Source organism: Venturia canescens, chromosome 2 (assembly GCF_019457755.1).
Source record: "Venturia canescens isolate UGA chromosome 2, ASM1945775v1, whole genome shotgun sequence".
Taxonomy (NCBI): Eukaryota; Metazoa; Arthropoda; class Insecta; order Hymenoptera; family Ichneumonidae; genus Venturia; species Venturia canescens.
In genome coordinates this window covers 26,504,099-26,526,134 of record NC_057422.1, presented here as the reverse complement: position 1 = coordinate 26,526,134, position 22,036 = coordinate 26,504,099, and the positions used below count along the sequence as shown (strand labels likewise).

Genomic DNA, 22,036 nt, shown 5'->3' with positions numbered 1-22,036 from the left:
CTTCAACGTTCTTAAACAGAGCGGAATTATTTAGTGGTTAAAAAAAAATTAAATTCAATCGTTCTTGATCAGAAGATTAATTGAGAAACGAATAAAGAATATAATTATTTACGGATTATTAGTAGGTACAATGCAGTCTTTAACTACGTTTACACGACCGCTTTGAATCCGGATTTTACTACATCGGGTGTTACTATCGGTTTTACGCCGGTTAAGTAACACCTGATGTAGTAAAAACTGGAATAATGGCACCGTCTAAACGTAGTCTATATTCGTCTTAATAAACGTAACTCGATGTTAAACGTAACTCGATGATAAAAATGTCGATGTCGAAAACATAAAAAAGCAGTGATCACTGAAATACACTTTTCATATTGCTGTTGAAAACTTCAAGTCCTCAAAAGAACCAACAGAAGGAAACAAACAATATATTGGTATTTTTGAAGACGCGTCAGATCTTCTAGATATCCGTGTCAGTCCATCACTGAATCATCTCGGTAGAGAGCGGCGCTTAATTATCCAATTACTTCCATACATTCGCATCCATCGGAAAAATCGAGATTATCAAAGTTATTACTGACGGCGGGGGCTTTTTTCGTGACGAGTAGAAGAAAAAGTTATTTCCGGTAGTATACGATTCCGTATTAGCTGTCAGTCTTGAGTGTGGGATTTGTGCTTCTGGTGTTTGTGATCCACGCCGTTCCCCATTGATGAGACATCATCCAGAAATCATAGACGAATGCATCCAAGGAAGATAGCGGAGAAAGGAAGTGCATTCATCACGTCGAGTTATTCAGATATTTGAGAATTCGCAGTGTTCAGTATTGGAGTGACGAAATAAAGGTTATGACAAAAAGTGATCGAATGTAATGGAAATATCGATTGAAGAACAGTTCTTTTTCTTCCAATATAAGGCAGTTTATTTAATTTTTTTTAAAAGACTGCTCAGAAATCATCAGATGAATTTTCAATGAGCAAGTATTCATTACAGCCGAAATTCGTATTTCAAAACCAAAGGCCCGCGAAAGAACCGATTAAACGAAGAAAACAACACTAACATGGTCTTTTTGAGGCCTTAAGATATATATACATGAATGTCTGATGAATTTTTTAATAAATTGTTTTCCGAAAAAACTGGGTTCTGTCTTTTATGGATATTCGCCTATCTAGAATCTTGGAATGTGCACCAATATCTGTTTGCTCCAAAGAGGTCTCTCCCCCACAATGAGTTCATCGTGCGATAGTGCTTTCCACTTATAATTCAATCAGGACCATTTCAGAGCAGGTAATCAATTTTGAGGTGCCTCCGCTGTCATAATTTGAGTAAAAAAATCAGCAAAAAAGGCCTAAAATAAGTTTTCGCAGATGCTCAATCATTCTGGACCAAAAAAGTCAGCGAACGTATCACTGAAACCTCAATCCTTCTCATCGAATAGATATGGATGTACTCATCTGTGGGTCCAAAATTTAGTTTGTCCAGAAAGCGTGAAGAAATGTTATAAGGATGAATTGCCAATTCCTCATTGTTTGTAATAACCGATAGAAAAAATAACTCAAATTTCTGTTCAATTGATTGACAATAAATATTCTCATATTCACAAGAAGCGATGCCAGCATTTCAGATACTTGAATTTCATAAGATTGATAACATGAAATTGGTTCACCCCGCAATAGAGATTTCAGTCTATTTTTTAACTCCTCCGGTTCTAGATCAAGGTAAGACATTCACTCTGCGTCATGCTGGGAATCAAGTTCATGTGCTTCGCAGGCAAAAAATGGAAAGAGATTGTGCAAATGCTAAATTCTTATTATTCCTAATTATGAATGGACTCGTTCTGTAGTTTCTTGCCATGAATAGAAAAGTCCATGTCGAATACATAAAAAAGCAGTGATCACTGAAATACACTTGTCATATTGCTGTTGAAAACTTCAAGTCCTCAAAAGAACCAACAGAAGAAATCAAACGATATATTGGTATTTTTGAAGACGCGTCAGTTCTTCTAGATATCCGTGTCAGTCCATCACTGAATCATCTCGGTAGAGAGCGGCGCTTAATTATTCAATTACTTCCATACATTCGCATCCATCGGAAAAATCGAGATTATCAAAGTTATTACTGACGGCGGGGGCATTATTCGTGACGAGTAGAAGAAAAAGTTATCAATTCTTCTCATCTACTAGATATGGATGTCCTTATGCGTGGGCAAAAAATTTTGTTTGTCCAGAAAGATTGTAAGAAATAATTACGATAAATTGGTAATGCTCAAATGTTTTTACAACCAACATGAGGGATATCGAACCTCGAATTTATTTTTACTCTTTCCTCATATATTTGACAATGATTCGCACATCCGCAATCAGTGGAGCCAGCATCACAAACCGATGGACATCGTTGTCTATTACGGCTTTCCCATGTGAGCCTCCCTATCATACCAAAGTTTTTCGATATTACGACAATATTTTTACAGTCCCAACTCTCTCAGTGTTCAGAAACTGTGCTGCATAGACCCAAATTCTTTCGATCGAATTTTCTATTTTTCATTAATTTTATTTTCCCAGATACGTGTAAATTTTTTTAGACTTGTTGTGGGGAATCACGTGAGTGCACAATCAGTTGATAGTCAATAGTTAACGAAGAATATCATTTCAAATCCTATTAATTACTGCAAATCAACTAATAGAAGAAAAACGACTGCAATTGAGTGTTTTAGAGGTCCTGTGCATTCCCAACGTTGTATGCTCAGGCAGTCAATTATATACTATTGGTATGAAAATCGGTCCTCGAAAACTCCTTTCTGTAAGAGAAAGTAATGCCTTCAAAACCACCCAGTTACACACAACAGCATATACTATGATAAATGGACGTCTTATATCAAATTTGGAAGTATACATTCATTTATAACGTTATTATGCTTCTATAAACGCGATAAAAAAAAACAGCAAAACAAGGTCGCCAAAAGAACCATTGCCCGTATATATATATATATATGTATATATACCCTGGTATAGATATACTTCCACGTTCGGTGGTTTCTGCGTGTCCCTTTTATGGACGACAGACTCGTTTTCTTTTGACGACGCTGAACGATCTTAGTCGCGTCTTTTAATTTTCGGTGATGCAAATGATCTTGCATTTTAAGGATGCCTATGCCATAGTGGAGATTCGAGGTGAGTCTACGACGTGTATTACGGCCAGAGTTGGGATGAATGGTGTGGAGGTAGGTAGAGATGCTTTGCCTGAACTATTATTGAATTTGGAAGTATCTGAGAATTCGATATGCATAAATTTTATACCTAAAATTAAGAATGGAAGATTTGACACTAAAAATATTGTTTAAACATCAGGTAAAAAGACTTATTAACTAGGACGTTGAGGTAAGTATATATGTAAAATACGAAATACGTGGATTGTGGTTTGTTTCAGACGGTGGTTTGTGTTGACATCTCGTGGAAAAAGACCGGATGGGGTGTGGGTGGAACATCGTAATTGTCTTCCCTTTTGTATGTTGACTGCAGTGGCTCCCCTTGCTGAGGTTGATCGTCGTCGTCATCTTCGACGGGTCGTGCGATTTTTCGACGCCGGCTGCAGATTTTTTTAGTATACCATAGAACGTGTGATCGTAGCAAATAGATCAAGAAGCTTGTGGCTAGGATGATTTCTCCATAAATGGCCAAGGTGGTATATTGGGTTTGCCCTTGTCGCTCTCGTTTGTGTGAGGCAATCTCCATAAGTTCTAGCTCTATCTCGCTCAGACTGGCGTCAAAAATTGGGCCGTTGGCCGACGTTTGACTTATGACTGCAGGCGTCGGGTCTATTGTTTCGATGTTCTGAAGAGGCTTGTAAAGTGAAATATTCGGAACGAGAACGTTCAGGTCTACGCTCGATGCTGGTACATATGTTTCTTTGATGGTTCCCTCGAGTGTTTGGCTTCCCGAGATGGTTACATAATTAGTATTGGCGATGCAACCCGGTTTTAGTTTTAGGATCCCGGTGTCTTTTATTTCGATGACTATTACCACCTCATGATCACATAGGATTTGGATCCTCTCGGGTCGTGGTAGTGAAAATAACCATCCGGACATTGTGTCTAATTGTTTCCAATATGGAGCCTGTTTCTTCACGACTTTGATGTTGCAGTCCTGGTATGAGTAGTGTCCCCCATCTGTCAATAACATGAGTTCGCAATTTTGATGTCGCGAGACTTCGAAAATCGGATAGCTGAGTGAACAGATTTGAAAGTTGCGCAGGTGTTGGCATCTGGGCGGGTCATTTTCAGGTACGAATGCGTACTGATCTAGTTCCTTTGAGATAATAATATGCGAGGCTCTTGGTTGCACGTATGCTGCTCCTTGACTATTGTTTCCGATTTCTTGGGGTATAGGACAGGGATGAAGTTTGTAGAGAAGGAATTTGGTAGGTTCCAACAAAGGGATGTTAATTACGATGATTATTTTTTTATTGTGGTAGGAGGCCGCTAGACGGGAGATTTTAGATAGGGTTCCGGAGTGTATTTCGTCGAGGGGAATTGGAAAAAGGTATCGATGGTGGGTTTCTGTAAAACTTTTGACTATGAGATCCAGTGTGCTGGGGTTGAGCAGTTCCGGGTGAAGAAGTCCAAGCTTAATAAAGTGTATCGCGTTTACGATGGCGCGGAGGCTCTCGACATATGTTTCGGCTACATTTCCTATGCTATTTCGCTATTCCAATATTGTTTCTCGGGCGTCTATAAAATCCATGCAATTTTTAATCCGTGCGTAATTAATAAAAGGCGAGTCCGAGTAAAATCCTTTTGTCTAAAAAGAAAATAAATTTATGTGAGATTCGAGCAAAACTGGTTTTGATGTTGTTCAAGCGTTATTGTTAGTGGGTTATTGGGTGTTCCCTTTTTCTTTCGCTTAAGATGTGAGGGTGTATGGTGGTTGTGTGTTAATGTTGGTTTCCTCGTGACTCGGTTTGGCTGTATTGTCCTTGTATGCAAATTCTTGATTATTACGGTCAAATAGTTTCGTCGTTGGAGTATTTTTATTTATTTGAATTTTTGACTTTATTATTTCTGTGGAAACTATTGATGGTTTTCGGTTAAGGCTCGGTTGTAAAATTGGATTATTGAAATAAATGTAGTGATCCACGTTTGGATTAGTTAGTCGCGCGTGGAGTTTTCGTAATTGGTATTTTCTTCCCGCGCGGCGTTTCCTTTGACCCATTGTAGCAAATATCGACAGTAATTATCGCCAGCACTTTTGTGGGACGAAAATCTAGGAGAGGGGGTGCGGAAGTGCAAACGTTTCTGCAACGAATCCCGTATTCCGGAGAGGAGGGTAGTCAAGAGTGCAAACGTTTCTGCAACGAATCTTGACGAAAGGTAGATTCGCGGGAGTGCAAACGTTTCTGCAGCAAATCCCGTGTTTCGGAAAGGAAGGTGGTCAAGAGTGCAAACGTCTCTGCAACGAATCTTGACGGTGAGATGGGACCACGAGTGTGCAAACGTTTCTGCAGCGTAACTCATGGGTTTGAGGTATAAGGGTTGGGGATGCTGATGTTTTACTTCTCGATATTTCTTTTACAATGGTTATAAAATTAAATTAATTTAGTTGTACGCTATTAGTGATTTTAACTGTTGGGCAAATCATCAATTCGTTTCCTCAAGAAATATGTAAAATAATTGATTCCTTTTGCAAAATTTTCAGAGTTGGTTGTGTAGATACCTGCGGTTGTGAATTTGTATTGTTGATTGAAGATGCGACGAGAAGTTTTACTGTGGACTTGATTATTTAATTAATGACTTGTACTTATTGAGTGATCTTGCTTCGTGAACTTTGTGTATGACTGGTATATGATGTGTCGCTTGGAAAATTTTTGATGATACTGAGTGTGATCGAAAATTTTATTGCTTTATATACTTCATTTTATCCCTTCCTTGGAGGATATATGATAAGAAGCTCGGTTATTAACCTGTACTTTAGAAAGAAAATTTCGAAAGGGCTGTTGGTGCAGCAGGTTACATATGTGGTTATTAGGCATACCGTTCAAGTCCATGGTATGATGCAAGTTAATGTTTGTTTTATAGAGCGTTGGTAACGTGTCTTCGCTCAAAATTTTCTCCTTTCCTTCCTTCTCTGCATATGTTATTAGGAGGCGCGTGGAACGTCTCCGCACGTGTGATGCAATTGTAAAAAAAAATTTTTTTTTTTTTGTTTGTTTTCGACGGTGGGTTAGTTGGCCCAGGTGTTTTTCACGTTTTCGAGAGTTCGCGCTCTCGAGTCTGTTAGATATAGCGTTCGACAGACTTCCTCTCTTTTGTTCTGTTTGTTTCCCAGGTCGTTCGCCTAGTTTGAATTTTTCGGTACTGCATCGCGTCTTATTTTTCGAAGGTTTTTCGTCTTAGCGCAGGGAAGTATCACTGTCTTCCTCTCTTGTGTTGAATGGTTTGAGTTTGTCTACGTGTTTCAAAAGTCTTTTACCCTTGTAAGGAGCCTAAGGACGCGAGGAAACGAGTGATGCCGAGACAGGGAGGGAGTGTGAATGCGAAGAGGGGAAAGCCGCTCTTCCTTATCGTTGAATTTTGATTTTGGCCGAAGAATTAGAAGTCTGGCGGAACGCGGCTCAGACGGTTGGGTAGTGGGATGAGCCATACACTATCATTAATCCACGGTTGATTGCGTATTCCTGTAAATATACAACGGATGCCCGACACGGGGTAGAAACGTGGTGAATTACCAGCCTTTTATAAAAGATACGTATCCAAATTATTCGTTATCAAATTGTTTTTCCGTTCGTTATTTTCTTACATTAAATAATCGCCATGCCGTCCCAAGTTTTTATACAAATCCCGTCGATAGTGGTGTTGACGATCCTCTCACTTCTAGCCCTATATCTCCGGCAATCATTGTTATTTTCTGTGAGCATTTATGTGGAAATGCGGCGAGCGCTCTAATCATTTTGTCGATTTATGTGTTACCCCAAAAGAAAAGAATTAACAAAATACAAAAGAGAAATGAAAATAAAGAATATTCGTTACATATAACAAATAAATTAAGAGAATCTATTTATTTCATTTGGTTTATTACATTTTTGGCGCCCAACCCGTGGCAAAGACCACACCCAAAATTATTTGGAAATTTTGTTATTTATCATATGTCTAATACACAAGTAAATAGCCCACAGGCAAAATCTCGGTTAAAAGTAAAAACTACAAGGCTCTCGCCTGTAGTATTGCGAGCTCGCCCGTATAAACTCAGAGACAAAAGTCTGAATTTGAACAACAGGAAAATCAACAGAGGATTAAAGACGAGTGGAAGAGATTAAGAGAGGCACAAATAGAATTTGAACGCCAGAAGATGGAATTCGAGAAAGAGCGTGTAGAACATCTACAATCTGAAGAAGCAAGGCGACGTTTGAGTGACGAAAGGAGACAACAGATAAGCGCACAAACATCATCAACCGCCGTAGAGACGCGTGAAAATAACAACCAAGCCCCAAACACTGTAGACGGGCAATTAATAGATGGTTTGGTAAATCACTTACACTATTTACATCTAAAAATAAAAGTGCCCGAATTTAAGGATAATACGAATCCGAAAGAATTTCTGGAAGACATTGATCGCTATTTACGGTATAAAAATGTGCGGAATGAACATAAGATGTTGGCTATTGAAAGTTTACTGGAGGGTCGAGTAAAAATTTGGTTCGATATTAACAAAGAGCTTTTAACAACTGTACAAGAATTTAAAACGCAATTTCTTGAAGAATTTTATTCGACGCCAATAAAAGTTCAATTTAAAAATAAATGGTTGGCGCGGAAATTTCAACAAAAAGGCGGCTCCATGCAAGCCTATTTTTTTGAACAAGTTCGGGAAGCCATGTACTTTGAGCCAAAGCTATCACCTTATGAGGTGAGCTATACGATCATTCAGCAGTTTCCTCCCAAAATTCAATTAGCTCTGTCAACTATAAATTACGCTGATACGAAATTGGTCGCACAAGTCTTGGCGCAACTCGATATTACATATAGTGGATATGATTTTGAGAGAAATAGGGACTGGAAGAATAACGGAAATGTAAATTATCACCAGGGCAGTCAAAATAATAATTATGGGAAGCAGAACAAAGTGAATAGTATCCAGGCGACAAAAGAATCGCATAACGCAAATACCGCAAAGCCAGGTCGAAATGCTTCCTCTTCAACGAAGAGAAATCAATCAGGAAATGTTTCCTTCTTACCAGACACTAGGTTTCCCCCTCCAAATTTTCACGGAAATAATCAATTATCCAATATGGAGGCTGATAGTGTAGAACCTTTAAACTGAAAGTAGACACGATTAAGAGAGATCCAATTTCGTGTCAAGATTTTTTTGATTTTGTAGAGGATCTCAAACGGGATGTTGACGTAAAGATCGACGAATCGAAAATATTGAAAGACATTATGACATTATCACCTAGAATAAAAATAAAAATGTCAAATTTATCGGTTGATGGACTCGTGGATACAGGGAGTCAAATCACATGCATTTCTGAAAATTTTTATAAAACGTTGCAATCACGAGTAAAAATGACTGAATTGCCCGTAACCAATGTTTACGTAACGACCGCAATTTCGCAAAAGAAAACGACGGTTAAAAGGCAAATATATGTGGAATTACAAATAGGAAAAATGAAAATGTGGTATAACTTTTTGGTTATTCCTTATTTAACGTCGGATTTAATATTCGGAAATGACTGGTTCCATAAAAATCGGGCCATAATTAACTATGACAATCAAACTATATCGCTTTGGGGGATACAAATACAACCAGAAGAGGTTCACTTTAACTCAAGACCCAGTGAAAAATTGGTATCGGTAATTGAAAATCAATCTTTGCACATTATTTATATAGAGCTCGAAAATACGCGACCGCGCAAAGAGGTTGAGAGTCCGGTACCCGAACAATTAGACGTCCTCGTGAAAACAAATTGGGGAAATCATATTGAAGAAAACTCGACATTCGAGCAAGGTTTTTTGGAAAAGAATAGAATAGTTGAAAATAAAGTAACAGTGCGACCTCAAACTCCTGTAGAGGCAAGTACAAAGGAGGAGCTAAAAACAATGGGGGATAAAATCCAACACACACCAACAGACCACCAACACCAAATACTCAAAATGAATTAAGAAGTAGGCCCGAGGATCAGCAGAGGCTCGATCAAGCACAGATTAACGTGATTCAGGAATTAATGCACAAGTATGCCCTGCTGTTTTCGGATAAACCCGGATGCGTGTCTATTTACGAACACGAGATCAAAGTAATGAAATCGAAGCCTATTGTCAAACGATCTTACCCAATTCCGTTGAAACAACGAAGCCGGGTTGACAACGAGATCAAATCTATGTTAGAAGCTGGCATAATAGAACGATCTAACAGTCAATACTGTAATCCGTTACGAATCGTGGAAAAAAGTGACGGAAATATTAGAATTTGTCTAGATGCTCGATTTTTAAACAACGTAATAGAAGGAGATAATGAATCCCCGCCGCGTATCGAGGAGTTGCTTTAAAAATATCGGGGTACGACGGTTATGTCCACGTTAGATCTTACGTGTGGGTATTGGCAAATTCCTTTGACCGAATCATCAAGAAAGTATACCGCATTTTTGCACGGTTCAACATTGTATCATTTTAAACGAATACCCTTCGGGCTCAAAACCGCCGGTAGCGGATTTATAAGAGCATTGAGTATGGCGTTAGACGGTGAATTAAAAGAAAACCTTACGTACTACATTGATGATCTTCTCGTCACATCGACCAATTTCGCGGAACACGTGGCACACCTTGAAACACTTTTTCAAATATTATTGCGGTATAATTTTACTTTGAAACTAAGTAAAGCTCGTTTGTTTCGATCCTCAGCGAAATTTTTAGGGTTCGTCATAACATCAGAGGGAGTTAGGCCCGACCCAGCTAAATTAGAAATAATAAAAAATTTTGAGATTCCAAAATGTAAATTGGATCTCCAAAAATTTTTAGGTGTGTGTCTTTATTATAAACAATTTAGTGTGGGTCATGCAAAATACTTAGACCCGTTGCGAAACCTCCTAAAAAAGGATAATCCGTGGATCTGGACCGAAGCACATTCACGGGCCTACCATGATCTGAAGGAAAACTTTGTCAAGGTTGTACAGTTGTCACATTATTACACAGACCGCGTGTTTAAAGTACAAACGGATGCATCCGATCAAGGCATTAGTGGAATTCTATTCCAGGAAGACGATGATAATCACCCAAAACTCATAACTACCGTTAGTAGATGTCTAACGAACTCCGAGGCCAAATACACTACAACCGAGAAGGAGTTATTAGCCATTGTGTATGCGCTTGCAAAGTTTCGGGTGTATTTGTATGGAAACAAATTTGAAGTCATAACCGATCATCTGGGACTCACGTTTTTGAATAATACTCAGTTTCATACTGCTAGATTAGCTCGTTGGGTTTTGCTCTTGCAAGAATACGATTTTGAAGTAAAGTATTGCCGGGGACAGGATAATGTTATCGCTGACTTTTTTAGTCGAAATCCAGACGGTCATTTTCGTCAAGATGAGTCGGATAATATCATGATCAGAACGCTGATATCGCACAATACAACAGTACATTGTGATTGTGCAATTGACGGGTTATCCATGGTTTGTCAACTCGAATTGACGCGTGCCTTACGCGAGAGCCTTAAGGTTTTATCACGTTTGCAAGAAGAAGATGAGAGCTTGAAGAGTTATAGAGCAAAATGTAATCAAAACGGAGAGTTTCAGAATTATCAGGGAATATGGTTTTATAGGAACGCAGGTATAGATCATTGGGTTATTGCGGTTCCAAAAACTCTTGTGCCGGTGATTATGAGTTCCGAACACGAACGGTTGGCCCATATGGGAGTGTATAAAACTACTTGTCATATAAAGAGATTTTTCTGGTGGAAAGGGATGACCAAGCAGATCAAACAATACGTTTTGCAGTGCGATCTTTGTCAAAGGGTCAAGCATTTAAATAAGAATGTTGAAGGTGATTATCAATTTGTGAAAGCCGATCATCCAAACGATTTAATAACCGTCGATTATTATGGTCCGCTTCCCAGATCTACGGGCGGGGTACAATATATTTTTGTGATTATTGATGCGTTTTCGAAACTCGTGCATCTGTATCCTATGAGAAGAGCTACGACCGTCGTCACGTTAAGAAAAATTTTCGATTCTTATATACCATCGGTAGGAAAGCCAAATAGAATTCTGTCCGATAATGGCTCCCAGTTCACTTCCGCATTGTGGCGAACGACATTAGAAAAGGCTGAAATTAAAGCGGTGTACTCATCGATTAGGCATCCGCAATCGAACCCCACCGAAAGGGTAATGCGTGAGCTGGGACGAATGTTTCGTACGTTGTGTTCGGAGCAACATACGAAATGGGCGAAGTACGTATCTCGGATCCAAGATCTCTTAAACTATACCACGCATTGTAGTACGAATTGTATCCCCTTTGAATTACATTATGGGAGGAGGCCTGAAGATCGTATATTTAAAATCATAAGATTTCCGGAGTGCCGAGAAAGCTCAATAGAGCGAAAGCTTTTTGTTGCGCGGGAAAACCTGCACCAGAATTTCCTCCGGCGAAAAAAACAACAAGCGAAGCATAAACCAGAAAATTTTAAAACAGGAGATCAGGTTTTGTTGCGTGTCCCGCATTTGTCCAGTAATTCCGATCGAGTAACACATAAATTTTTTCACTTGTTTGAGGGGCCGTACGAGATTACCAAAGTGTTGGGAAACGCGTTTGTTTTATCATATGTAAATAGCGATCAAATCAAGGGTACATATAACCGGGTTAGTTTAAGACGATATTATAGAGCCGATTGATGTAAAAATTGTGGATGCGGATATTGTTCATGTCGTTGACTGCCGTTGTCATCCGAGAATGTGTATGTGTTGTAACGTAATATTTTCCCCGATGGGTACGATCACGTCCCTTCTCAGCTCACCCGTCTCGTCCTCTCGCACCACTCTCCGGCCATGAGAGTGAATTGGGCGCCAGGTACGAAGTACCGCCGATTACTCGACTTTTGATTCATTCACTCTCAACGATGGTAACGTCAAATAATATAATTTACGACACAGAGGGAACGAGAGACACGCGTGACTGAGGACGGTCCGGCTACTCAGCTCATCTGAGATACTGAAAGGTAGAGGGGGGGATCCTTGGGGAAAAGGTAGCAATTCGCAACGCAAAAAAAATAAGCCAAGACAAAGCAGAATTCTGGACATATTTCAAGCTTTATTCACAGTGACCGAATAAGTTCGAATACAGCAAAAGGGATAAATTATAACCGGGTTGGACTCGATACAAAATAAAGTTTGAGGGAAATTAATTCGGGGGGCATCAGATCGCAAAACTTTGACTGCTCGCGCCGTAACGAGGGACTTCGCGCGGGGCGCGCCCGAATTCACCGAGTAATAACGTGGTTAACGATTCGCCTCGTGGTCTCCCGGGTGCCGTAGGTAATCGACAACCGATGCTCTGGCGTGCAGGTAAAAGGTAATCAGCCGTCCGCCAGGCGGATGCTCTAGGTAAAAGGTAAAAGGTAAGCAACGCCAGAACAGCCGGCGCCCTAGGTAATCCAAGGTAAAAGGTAATTGGCACCCGTTCGATCGCGAGGAATCCGGCGATACGCGACGAAAAGTAACCGAAGGTAACAGCGGGACGAACTTCGGCCAAGCGCGAGGTAACGCCGAAGTTCCCGCGCGTTCAGTGGAGGTAATACGAGCTGACGCGAATAAAGAATGCGATAAAATAGGGATAATGAGCGTCGGATTAATATTGGCGAAGATAACAGAGATGATGCAATAATACGTGGTAATAATGCTCGCAGAAAAAGGTACAGAAAAGACAGTAAGCGTCACACGAAATAGAAAAAGAACAATATAGGCGAAGGTAAAAATAACGGTTGAAAAAGATTCGATACGAAAGACAAAATATAACGCCGTATAAACGATGCTCGCCAGCGCGAGCGAGAGAGACAGAGCGCAAACAAACGCGAGGTAACGTGCTCGCTAGAGCCTCGGCGCGTGCAGGGAGAGAGAGAGAGAGAGGCGTCGTCGCGTGGAATATTCCAGCGCGTACGACGCAATTTCACAAAGACTCGACTTCTATGATTGACTCTACATTAGCGCGAAACTGTAAAGAATTGACTGAGACCAAATTAATAACGAAAAACTGATCAAGCTAAGCCCTTCAAAACGACAATATCAAAAGACGGGAAACACGGGAAGTATCGGCCGCAATCTCGCTCGATACTTCGCCCTCGTGCCCCACTAAAACGCAACATAAACTACAAAAACCGGAACTATATTCCGATATAATAAGAGAAAAGAAAAGGGCTCGACTAGATCAGTGAATTCGGTGGAGATAACGAGTTGGACTTACCGAGGAACGCTCGCTGCACAAAGGGGTGGTCGTTGGACTCGACTGGACGCTGACTCACCGGAATGAGGTTCGGAACTCGACTAATTGTGCGTGCGAGCGGTCCTCGCGATTCGGCGTTGTCCCCACCACCGGGCCCCGGTACGGCAGCGCTCTCACGCTGGGCGCGAGCCCGAGCGCGGACTCTTGGCTCGCGCTTTCGCGCGGGATTTTCAAATGAGGAGCGCGCAATGAACGTAATTGTGGTTACGCCTTTTGCCTGAACGGATTAATAACAACTCACCTCTTGTCCTCACCTTCCTCGCTCACTCGGAACACTCCTCTCGACTTGATAGCCGTGATCCGGGTGTCTTTCCTCTTGGGGATCCGGCGGGCAGCTCCGGAAGGACGAGGGGAGGCCTCCCTCACGACTCCGGACGTCTCGGAGACGTGGTGGGCCCACAAAATAAACCACCAGGTACAACAGCACCTCGCCTCCAGAAAAACTCCCCCAGATCCCACCTGACGAGGCGCCGGTTCACACGGACTGTGACACCCGAATCCACGGTAGTGCGGGCGGTGCAACTCTGGGTTGCTACAGCGGGAAAGACACGGGCGGCGTTCAAAATATGGCCTATGCCAGCGTGCTCTTTCGGCCGTCCGCAAGTCGAGAATGTTATTCGATGCGCAGTGACGGTGTGAGAGGGTGATCCTTATGAGCGAGATCGGCTCAGACAATCGGCAAGCCTCAAGCAAACAAATACTGGTGAGAGGGGGGGGGGGGGGCCCGGCGGGTGGCAACCCCAAATCACTCCACTATCAAACGAAGCTGTCAAAATACACGTCAGTAGAACTTAAAAAAGGCGAACTAAAATTCTCTCTCCCCCTTCTTTGCACGCGGAGGTAACAGAAGGTAAAACAGGTAAATTTCGCTAGCAAGGTAATACACGGGTTAATAAACTAATACTTAAAGATACGTGACGCTGAGTCTTGTTCCGAACATCGCCAGTGAGTCGAGGGGCGTCCCAAAATGGACCGTAAACCCGGTCCACTGGTCGACACAGATCGTACGAGTGGCGGGGCAGAAATGTCACGTCACAAACCCCAACCCCAGAATTTGTTTGGCTTGGTGATGACGACGCTCGACGATGTCGGCTGCGGGTGGCTGGCGGTGGTGTACATCCTTCGGGTGACTCGTCTCGATGCCCACTCGCACGACTGTGTCTTCCGGCTTCCCGAATAGGCCAAGGCTGTTAACCTGAAACAGGGCTGGTTCCTCGGCTCGCCACACTCGGAGCCCAGATTTTCCCAGTCCACCACGCAAGTGCGTGCTCCATATCCCCAACTCAATTTGGTCCCAAGACGAATAAGAAAACTCAATATATCCTTGAGACTTTAGCCAAAGCTAAGCTCTCAATCAAAAGACACGAAATTTTTGAGCCAACGGGGCTCTGACTGATTTTACAACGAAAGGCGGCGGAACCACTCCGCGAGGACGGAGACCAGGCAAAATAGGGTGTAACACACAATAAAAGTACGGCATTTGGGGAACAGTTACTTCCTTTTTACTAGATTAACTCACTTAGAAAAAGGACTACAATACTCCGACTCAGACAGAAAATCTTAAAGCTAGCGTCCAAGAAAGAGACAAAATAATAAATCACAAAAACCAGATAACTTATTTCTCTAATAATTGATTAGCGTGGTAAGGTATAGCGGAGGTAATAGAGGGTAAGGACCCGCGCAATAGGAAACAAAAAAAAAAAAAGAAGGCAAATGAAATAAAAAAAGGAAAATAATAGGGTTCTTGGTAGCGGACTACGGGGGTCCTGCCCCGCGCGGGGACTCGAAATTATTTTAAGCGCAACGGGCAGACAGAAGCAGACAAAACAACTGGGGTATGGGGTCTGCAGCGGCAGTAGGTGAGCAGCAAGCGTAGTCCGACAGTTTTTTGGGGAAGGGGGGCGGAAGAATACAAAATGGGGGTGTCACGGACTCGGGACTTGATAGATTCGGGGCGCAGATTATCGACGATTCCACTTCCAGGGCTCTTCTTTTCGATACGCGCCTCCGTGCTTCGGGCAAGTACGTACGGTGACGTCCAGTGTTCCGCAGCGGAAGCAAAACTGGCGTGGGGGTCGTGTGCACTCCTGTCGCCGGTGAGCCATACTCCCGCAGTTAAAACATTGGCCGTAACGAGGGCCGGCTACCGACTCCGGTGGGGCTGTTGCGGGGGTTGCGGGGATGGTGGAGGCCTTCTCGGGGCGTCGGGCGATCGGCCCACCTGGTTGGCTCGGCGTGGTAGTTGACGACGTTGGCCCCGCTCTAGGTTCGGGCGTAGTGGACAGTACCCGCTCCAACGCGTCTCGTAACTTGTCCACTGGCAACGTCTGGCATCCAGCGTCGCTCGTAGGTGGCAGACTCGTCTGGCTCTCCGCGCTACACGTCCTTGATGCGGGAGTTTGCGAGGCCGCGTCCCGAGTGGGTGGGAACGCACTGATGGTCGCGGATGACCCCATGGACCGCGGGTGTCGTAACCCCTCTGCTATCGGGCAATAGCCCGTGTTGCGGTGCGTTAATCCGCGTACGAGGCCAACGAGGGCGTCCAGAAATCCCGGTCGCACGAACTCTCCAGCGGCCAGCAACGGAGCGTACGGACGAAGGTTATCGAAAACCGGGTTTGCGTCGATGTCCACCGGCTCCTGCTGGTCCAAGGCCTCCAACAGTTCTTCCAATATCTCCATTGGCGATGGTGGGCGCGGTGGTGGCGCCATTTTGGTGGGTCGCGGAGACGGTTTCGGATCCTCCCGAGGCGCTTTCCGGGGGGGAGAGTCTCGCTGCGCTGGTGAACCTCCTCGTGGAGAACGCGATCGGTCCCGAGGGTTGGTGGACGCTGACTCCGGAGCTCGCCTTCGAGACGCGGATGGCCGCCTTCTCGGTGGGGGTGTTTGCCACTCGTCCGGGTCCCGGAGCAACTCCTCCTCCGTGTCGCTTCCCAAATCCACTACTGGTGCGGAGGGAAAGGTGTCGTCCTCTGACGAGGAGGAAATTTCCATTTTGTAGTTTGTTGGGTGGGAAGTGTTCATTTCCAGCTCGTTATACGTACCGACAGTCCCGTGCCGGAGGAGTTGAGGCCGGTTGGCGTCCCGCGAGGCGGGGGGCTCGGTGACCGGTGAGGGAAAGGGTTGGAGCGACGGTGTAGGTAAACGAAGGTAACTATGTGCTCGGAATACGTCCAGGTGATCGGGAGGTAAGAGGTACGTTAGGTAAAAGGTAAAGGTAAAAGGTAAAAGCGTTAGGTAAAGGAACGCCGTGAGGGCATGCGTAGGTAAGCTGCGGAACGTAAAGCACACCAAAATCGACAATTAAAAGCCATGCAATCACCCGAGGTTCGTAAAAATGTCACCGGTGATAGGGGGGGGGAACGAATGGTGAGCAGGTGAGGGTGGTGTGTCAACGTGGGCCAGGTTTTAAGGGGATCGCGTCAATTGACGTAGGGTTTAAGGTCTTGTACATGAACTTTCCCAACCCACGTCTCGTCGGGATTCGTCAATTCCATAACCACGGGAGATATTTTCCTTCGGACAATAAAGGGACCGTGGAATTTGGTCGCCAGCTTGGCTGCCACGTGTTGAGCTGCCGAGGATAACACATGTTGTCTTTTTAAGACTAGATCGCCTACCCGATAATCGCGATCGCGGTGCTTACGGTTGTAGTAGAGTGCTTGGCGCTCTTGGGCCTCGTCAATGGCGATTCGAGCGAGTCTGCGTAAAGTCTCGAGGCGTTTCATGCGTTCGGCCCAGTCCTGGGGTGTGGGAGGTTCGTTCGCCGGCCCCTCCGGAGGTAATAGGTATCGCGGGGGTTTTGGTTCGCGCCCGTAATTAAGGTAAGCCGGACTTGCCTGGATGGATGTGTGATAGGCCGTGTTATAGGCGAAACGAAGAGCGGGTAGATGGGTATCCCACTCGCGGTGGTCGGGGCCGAGGTATGAGACGATCATCGTTTTTAGGACTCGGTTGACTCGTTCCACGGGGTTCGACTGAGGGTGGTACGGGGCGATGGTTTGGTGTTTTACGCCCAAACGATCGACTGCCGCGCGGAGGTCACGGTTAACGAACTCGGTTCCGTTATCCGTGAGCAGGACTCGCGGGTGTCCCCAGCGGCACGCGATTTCGTTCTCGAAAGCCTCGGCGATTTTCTTGCCTGTGGCTTTGCGGAGCGGAGCAACTTCGATCCACTTTGTAAACAAGTCCTGGAGGACGAGCACGTAGGTGAAACCGCTTTTACTGGTAGGTAAGGGTCCCATGATGTCTCCCGCAACTATATCCCACGGGTGGTCAAGGATTCGTTTACCCATGAGGCCGACCGGGGTGGCCTGCTCCACTTTACAACGCTGACACGTCGCGCATTTCCGAACGTACTTGACCACATCGCGAAACATATTTGGCCAATAAAAGTGGACGCTGAGGCGATGGAAGGTCTTTTCAACGCCTAAGTGGCCGGCTTGAGGGACATCGTGTGAATTGAAAAGGGCTTGTTGCCGACGTTCAAAAGGCAAAACGAGCTTCCATGAATCTAAGTCTCCGGCTTCGAGAGCGGGGAACCTGAGAGGGCGATGGTGGTAAAGACTGTCGTCCTGGCAACGCCAGTCAGGATATCGGTCCGGGGTTCGGCGAACGGCGCGGAATTTCCGGTTATACCAACGATCTTTACTTTCGAGAGGGGGTACGAGCAAGGCACAGGTATCTTCCGGGATACGCGAAAGGGCGTCGGGTACGTGGTGTAGGGCGCCTTTCCGATGGATGATGTCATAGTTGTACTCCTGGAGTTCCAGAGCCCAGCGTCCTAGACGACCGGAGGGATTTTTCAAATTATTTAGCCACCATAAGCTGGAGTGGTCGGTTATCACGGTGAAGTGATATCCTTCTAGGTAACAACGGAACTTCCGTATCGCCCAAATAACGGCGAGACACTCCTGCTCGGTGGTAGTGTAATTTCTCTCGGCGGCGATTAGAGCGCGACTCGCGTACGCGATTACGTGCTCTATGCCGTCGACGGTCTGAGTCAGAACGGCTCCTAAACCCACGCTACTTGCGTCAGTTTGTAGAACAAACGGTAGTTCGAAATCGGGGCAACTCAAAGTCGGGGAGGTAGATAATCGTTCGCGAATTTCCCTGAAAGCTTCTTGTTGGGACGACTCCCACGACCAGACCGAAGTTTTCTTCAACAGAGAGGTAAGCGGACTGGCTACTGTCGCGAAAGCCGGGATGAAACGACGGTACCAAGACGCCATACCGAGAAAGCGGCGTAGTTCCTTGATATTCCGCGGCGCGGGGTACGTGACTACCGGCGCTGCTTTTTCGGGGTCTATTTGTAACCCATCGCGGTTCACAAGAAATCCCAGGTATCGCACTTCCGAACGGCAAAATTCGCTCTTATCGGGATTAATGGTTAAGCCCGCGTCCCTGATCTTGGTCAATACCCGTCTTAACCATTCAAGGTGCTCGTCAAAAGTCGCGGTTACGATTATTATATCGTCCAGGTAGACGTACACGTGCGGCTGCATCTCGGGGCCGATGAGCCGATCGAGTAGGCGCTGGAAGGTAGCCGGGGCGTTAGTGAGACCGAACGGCATGCGCCGGAACTGGAATAAACCCATGCCGGGGACCGTAAAAGCGGTTATCTCGCGACTTTTCTCCGCCAAGGGAATTTGGAAGTACGCTTGGCTGAGGTCGAGGGTGGTAATGTAATTCGCCCGCCGTAATCGATCTAGAATGCTATTCATTAACGGGATTGGGTACGCGTCTTTTTTAGTGACTTCGTTGACTTTACGGAAATCGAGACAAAACCGTAGTTTGCCGTTGGGCTTCTTAACCATAACGATGGGGCTGGACCAGTCGCTCGCGGAGGGCTCTATGATTTCGTCTGCGAGCATTTCTCTAACCGCTTCGTGAATCGCCTTCTCGATTGCCGGTGAGACGGCGTAATAGCGTTGTTTAATCGCGGGGTGTCCGCCTACGTCGATATGATGCTCGGTCAAGGTAGTGCAACCCGGTTTCTCCGGAGGCTTAGGTATTTCGCGGCTAACCAGGGCTTTTAAAGTGTCGTCTTGATCGGGCGTTAAGCTGCGCAGCCCGCAACAAAGGTAATTAACCGACGGTTTGCTCATCTGAACTTCGAACGAGTGCACGCGTCGCGGTTCGAACCAGCTGAACCATTTTCCGCTCGCGAAATCAACGACCCAATGAGCGGCGCGCATGAAATCGAGTCCCAAGATACACGGTAACACTAGCACAGGTAAAAGGTACGCAGTCAGACGGAAGGGGCTGCCATTCAGGTAAACGATCGGGTTCACGACTTCTCTCGCAATGGCCCTTTGACCGCCCGCCATTTCGACACCACGCGGTCGACAACGCTCTCGCGGGATCCCTAGGTCGTCCACCCACTGAGTCGCGACGGGGCCGAAAAAGGTACGGCTCGAACCGGAATCGAACAGGGCTCGCACCGGGTGGCCCTGGATGGTGAAGGTCACGAATAGCGCGGTAGGGCTTTCCTCCGTTTGCACGGTGCCGCACCAGATGGTCTCGGCGTCGCGGGGCGTCGTTTTGGGGAATACGCGGGGTGGTCCGTCGCTAGGGCGCGATGGGGTAGACGGTGCTTCGCGAGGTAATCCGTCAGGTGAACCTGACGAGGTAAAAGGTAATTCGCGAGGTAATCCGTCAGGTGAAACTGACGAGGTAAAAGGTAATTCGCGAGGTAATCCGTCAGGTGAAACTGACGAGGTAAAAGGTAATTCGCGAGGTAATCCGTCAGGTGAAACTGACGAGGTAAAAGGTAATTCGCGAGGTAATCCGTCAGGTGAAACTGACGAGGTAAAAGGTAATTCGCGAGGTATTTCAGCGGCCGTGGCGGGTGCCTTCCGTATTTTCCGTGGACCCGCCCTCAGCGGTTTCCCGAACACGAGCATTCGTTCGACTTTTGGCCTCGACGCCCACAACGATAACAGAATACGGCTCGCGGTTCCCCGCACGAGTTAAAGCGGTGTCCCGGTTTCCCACAGTTCCAACAGTTGGCTGGTCTCTGATTCGGCTTGGTTTCCGCGGGGGCGTTTTCTCCGGTGGGAAGGTTATCGTCGAGAAACGGGTTCAAGGGGTGGAGCGGTTCTACGATCAGGCCTGGTTTCGGTGCCTGTGCACCGGACGCTTTCGGAGGAGGCTGGCGTCGCTTCTGGGGTTTACCCGGGGCCTTTTGGAGAGCGTTAATACTTTCGGAAGCTGGGGCGGGGACCGGGTCCTCCGGTTGGTACTCACCCGCGGGGGAAACTAGGTTCTCTCCATCTACTTCCGGCCAGGTTTCGACGGCCGCGAATATTTTCCGCGAGGAAGTGTTATTCGAGTTTTTCGGTCCCCGGTAAGCTAACTCTGGACAGAGCGACTGACTGGGAGCCGGTGGCGCGCGATAGTTACGGGAAACGGCGAAGCTCTTCTCGATTCTCACCGCGACGTGCTCGAACGAGTCAAAATCGAATACGTCGTCCCGGTGAATAGCAATATGCAAACGGGGAATTAAATTCCGATGCGCGTACTGAATTTGTTCCGCTTCGCTCCAGGGAGGCTGGAGACGATTGAATAACCCCCGTAGGCAGGTGAGATAGTCGGCGACGGGCTCGTCCAGTCCCTGCGTTCGGCGCATGATCTCTTCACGCAGCGCATACTGATAATCGGGGTCCCCGAAACGCAAACGACACGCGGACGCGAATTCCGCCCACGTGCTCCAACGATCACTGTCGTTGCGGAACCATTGTAGCGCTACCCCGGTTAGAAAGAAAGGGATGCAACGAATTAGGTCGGTATCGGACACGGGTACGAGAGCGCGACCTTCTGAGATACGAGTCAGAAAGGTGTCAACGTCTTCGCTCCGGCGTCCGGCGAATGAAATATTCCACTTTTTCATGAGGTGTAGCACGGAGGCGGCGGAAACCGGCGCGCGGGCGTACGGGTATTCCGGGTGTTGGCGCGGGGGAGGGTGTTGTACTGACCTTGGCTCACTGATCGGAGCGGTGTAATGGGGCGGTGCTCGTCCCCCGAGGAATTGCTCGCGTGGTCGATGGGGCGATTCGTCTGCGGGGTGGGTTTCCGGGCGATGAGCCGCGGGTGCGGAGGTACTCGTTCTCGGGCGTGCCCCCGCATGCGTCGGAGGAGTGTTCAGGGGGAGTCCCGACCACGGTTGGTGATTTAGAGGGCCGAGGCCAAGATGGTCGCCTTGATGTAACAGCCGGGTCCAGATCTCCTGATGGCTGGATCGCTCCGGCCCTAGGGATTCGGACGGGCCGAAACTCGCTCCGGTAGCTGCCATGATGGGGCCCTTTAGGCTCCCTGTGGTTCTCGTGGTGTCCCCGGGCCACAGATACGACGCGTTCGAACCGTCCTCCGGTGGCATAGTATGGCCCAGGCCTGAATCCGTTCCTACGGCACCGCGGAATGGCTGAGCGTTCGTCGTACGTGGCTCGGACCCGAAAGTCTCATTTTCTCCACCTACGGCACCTGCCGGCGGCGGAGAGGAGGCCCGCTGCGGGCCCACGCCGAAGCCAGGGGAGCCGTCACGGTTTCCTTCCGGCATGGCTGCGA

General features: G+C 46.3%; 1 protein-coding gene across 1 annotated transcript in view; it reads left to right on the top strand.

Annotated features, from left to right (window-relative positions):
- Positions 1 to 22,036, top strand: part of Ptp69D (Protein tyrosine phosphatase 69D) — a 136,438-nt gene that overhangs the window by 97,544 nt on the left and 16,858 nt on the right. The gene's annotated exons all lie outside the window — the stretch shown is intronic.